This window comes from Arachis hypogaea, chromosome 12, assembly GCF_003086295.3.
Source record: "Arachis hypogaea cultivar Tifrunner chromosome 12, arahy.Tifrunner.gnm2.J5K5, whole genome shotgun sequence".
NCBI lineage: Eukaryota > Viridiplantae > Streptophyta > Magnoliopsida > Fabales > Fabaceae > Arachis > Arachis hypogaea.
The window spans coordinates 25,099,095-25,103,302 of record NC_092047.1 but is presented as its reverse complement, the minus strand read 5'-3'; the positions used below and the strand labels follow the sequence as shown (position 1 = coordinate 25,103,302).

General features: G+C 40.4%; 1 non-coding gene across 1 annotated transcript; it reads right to left on the bottom strand.

Annotated features, from left to right (window-relative positions):
- Window positions 1-1,142: 1,142 nt before the first annotated feature.
- LOC112731465 (small nucleolar RNA R71) lies at window positions 1,143-1,250 on the bottom strand. The gene has a single exon (XR_003167240.1). It is a non-coding gene; the product is annotated as a small nucleolar RNA R71 (small nucleolar RNA).
- Window positions 1,251-4,208: the final 2,958 nt, after the last annotated feature.

Here is a 4,208-nt window from a genome sequence, read left to right as displayed (position 1 = left end):
AGAATCATATCTTGTGATTTCTTGTGAATCAAGTCATTAATTGTGATTTTAAAAATCAAATCTTTTTCAAAACTAATTTCAATAATATCTTTTCAAAAATATCTTCTCATCATATCTTTTTCAAAAAGTTGATTTCAAAATATCTTTTCTAACTTCTTACCTTCTTATCTTTTCAAAATTGATTTTCAAAATTTGTTTCAACTAACTAACTAAATTTTTGTTTGTTTCTTATCTTTTTCAAAACTACCTAACTAACACTCCCTCTCTAATTTTCGAAAATATCTCCCTCTTTTTCAAAAATTTCTTTTTAATTAACTAATTATTTTAATTTTCGAAAATTACTAACCTTTTTCAAAAACTATTTTCGAAAATCACTAACTCTTTTTCAAAAAATTATTTTCAAAAATCCTCTCCCTCTCTCATCTTATTCTATTTATTTTATTCATCTACTAACATCTCTTCCTCACATCACTCACCAAATTCGAACCCCCTCTTCTATCTGTGTTCGAATTTTCTTTTTCTTCTTTTCTTCTTCTACTAACAATAAGGAACCTCTTTACTGTGATAGAGGATTCCTCTTCTTTTCTTTTTCTCTTCTCTTTCTTATGAGCAGGGACAAAGAAAAAGGTATTCTTGTTGAAGCTGATCCAGAACCTGAAAGGACTCTGAAGAGGAAACTAAGAGAAGCTAAATTACAACAATTCAGAGACAACATTATTGAAAATTTCGAACAAGTAAAGGAGATGGCAGCCAAACCCAACAACAATAATGCAAGGAGAATGCTTGGTGACTTTACTGCACCTAATCCCAATTTACATGGAAGGAGCATCTCCATTCCTACCATTGGAGCAAACAACTTTGAGCTGAAACCTCAGCTAGTTTCTCTGATGCAACAGAACTGCAAGTTTCATGGACTTCCATCTGAAGATCCCTTTCAGTTCTTAACTGAATTCTTGCAGATCTGTGATACTGTTAAGACTAATGGAGTAGATCCTGAAGTCTACAGGCTCATGCTTTTCCCTTTTGCTGTAAGAGACAGAGCTAGAATATGGTTGGACTCTCAACCCAAAGACAGCCTGAACTCTTGGGATAAGCTGGTCACGACTTTCTTAGCCAAGTTCTTTCCTCCTCAAAAGCTGAGTAAGCTTAGAGCGGATGTTCAAACCTTCAGACAGAAAGAAGGTGAATCCCTCTATGAAGCTTGGGAAAGATACAAACAGTTGACCAAAAAGTGTCCTTCTGACATGCTTTCAGAATGGACCATCCTGGATATATTCTATGATGGTTTATCTGAGCTATCAAAGATGTCATTGGACACTTTTGCAGGTGGATCCATTCACCTAAAGAAAACACCTGCAGAAGCTCAAGAACTCATTGACATGGTTGCTAATAACCAATTCATGTACACTTCTGAAAGGAATCCTGTGAATAATGGGACGCCTATGAAGAAGGGAGTTCTTGAAATTGATACTCTGAATGCCATATTGGCTCAGAACAAAATATTGACTCAGCAAGTCAATATGATTTCTCAGAGTCTGAATGGAATGCAAGCTGCATCCAACAGTACTCAAGAGGCATCTTCTGAAGAAGAAGCTTATGGTCCTGAAAACCCTGCAATAGCAGAGGTAAATTATATGGGTGAACCTTATGGAAACACATATAATCCATCATGGAGAAAACATCCAAATCTCTCATGGAAGGATCAACAAAGGCCTCAACAAGGCTTTAATAATGGTGGAAGATACAGGTTTAACAATAATAAACCTTTTCCATCATCCATTCAGCAACAGACAGAAAACTCTGAACAAAATACCTCAAATTTAGCAAACTTAGTCTCTGATCTGTCCAAGGCCACTGTAAGTTTCATGAATGAAACAAGGTCTTCCATTAGAAATTTGGAAGCACAAGTGGGCCAGCTGAGTAAAAGGATCACTGAAATCCCTCCTAGTACTCTCCCGAGCAATACAGAAGAAAATCCAAAAGGAGAGTGCAAGGCCATTGAAATGATTACCATGGCCGAACCTGTAAGGGAAGGAGAGGACGTGAATCCCAAGGAGGAAGACCTCCTGGGACATCCAGTGATCAATAAGGAGTTTCCCTCTGAGGAACTAAAAGAATATGAGGCTCATCTAGAGACCATAGAGATTCCATTGAACCTCCTTACGCCATTCATGAGCTCTGATGAGTATTCCTCTTCTGAAGAGAATGAGGATGTTACTGAAGAGCAAGCTGCCAAGTTCCTTGGTGCAATCATGAAGCTGAATGCCAAATTATTTGGCATTGAAACTTGGAAAGATGAACCTCCCTTGTTCACCAATGAACTAAGTGATCTGGATCAACTGACATTGCCTCAGAAGAAACAGGATCCTGGAAAGTTCTTAATACCTTGTACCATAGGCACCATGATCTTTAAGGCTCTGTGTGACCTTAGTTCAGGGATAAACCTCATGCCCCTCACTGTAATAGAGAAACTGGGAATCTATGGGGTACAAGCTGCTAAAATCTCATTAGAGATGGCAGACAATTCAAGAAAATAGGCTTATGGACAAGTAGAGGACGTGTTAGTAAAGGTTGAAGGCCTTTACATCCCTGCTGATTTCATAGTCCTAGATACTAGGAGGGATGAGGATGAATCCATTATCCTAGGAAGACCCTTCCTAGCCATAGCAAGAGCTATGATTAATGTGGACAGAGGAGAATTGCTCCTTCAAATAAATGAGGACAACCTTGTGTTTACAACTCAAGGATCTCTCTCTGCATCCATGGAGAGGAAGCATAAAAAGCTTCTCTCACTGCAGAGTCAACCAAAGCCCCCACAGTCAAACTCTAAGTTTGGTGTTGGGAGGCCACAACCAAACTCTAAGTTTGGTGTTAAACTCCCATATCCAAACTCTAAGTTTGGTGTTGGAAAGTCTCAACAAAGCTCTGAACATCTGTAAGGCTTCATGAGAGCCCACTATCAAGCTATTGACATTAAAGAAGCGCTTGTTGGGAGGCAACCTAATGTTTATTTATCTAATTCTATTTTTATTGTTCTTCATGTTTTCTTAGGTTCATGATCATGTGGAGTCACAAAATAAACAGAAAAATTAAAAACAAAATCAAAAACAGCAGAAGGAAAATCACACCCTGGAGGAAGACCTTGCTGGCGTTTAAACGCCAGTGAGATGCATCTGGTGGGTGTTCAACGCCAGAACAGAGCATGGTTCTGGCGCTGAAGGCCAGAAATGGGCAGCATCTGGGTGCTGAACGCCAGAAATGCACCCTGGAGAAGAGCTGGCGCTGAACGCCCAGAACAAGCATGGTTCTGGCGTTCAACGCCAGAAATGGGCCACAAATGGGCGTTCAACGCCCAGAACAAGCACCAATCTGGCGCTGAACGCCCAGAGTTGTGTGCAAGGGCATTTTGCATGCCTAATTTGGTGCAAGGGTGTAAATCCTTGAACACCTCAGGATCTGTGGACCCCACAGGATCACCTCAGGATCTGTGGACTCCACAGGATCCCCACCTACCTCACCCTTTCCCTCTCCATTCATGGTCATCCCTTCTGTTTTCCATTTACCACTCACATCCATACACCCACCTACCTTCAAAATTCAACATCTCTTTCCCACCCAATCCCACCCATATGGCCGAATACACACATCCCTCCATCTCCTCCATATCTTCTTCTTCTTCTTCTATTCTTTCTTCTTTTGCTCGAGGGCGAGCAACATTCTAAGTTTGGTGTGGTAAAAGCATAGCTTTTTTTTTGTTTTTCCATAACCATTAATGGCACCTCAAGAAAGAGGAAAGGGAAGACAATTGCTTCCACCTCTGAGCCATGGGAGATGGAAAGATTCATCTCACAAGCCCATCACTAAGAAAAGGATGGAGCAAACAAGAGAGCACATTCATGGATCTCAACAGGCACACGAAGAAGCTCATCATCAAGAAATCCCTGAGATACCTCAAGGGATGCACTTTCCTCCACAAAACTATTGGGAGCAAATCAACACCTCCCTAGGAGAATTAAGTTCCAACATGGGACAACTAAGGGTGGAACATCAAGAGCACTCCATCATCCTTCATGAAATAAGAGAAGATCAAAAAGCAATGAGGGAGGAGCAACACAGACAAGGAAGAGACATAGAAGAGCTCAAGGACATCATTGGTTCCTCAAGAAGGAAACGCCACCATCACTAAGGTGGACTCATTCCTTGTTCTT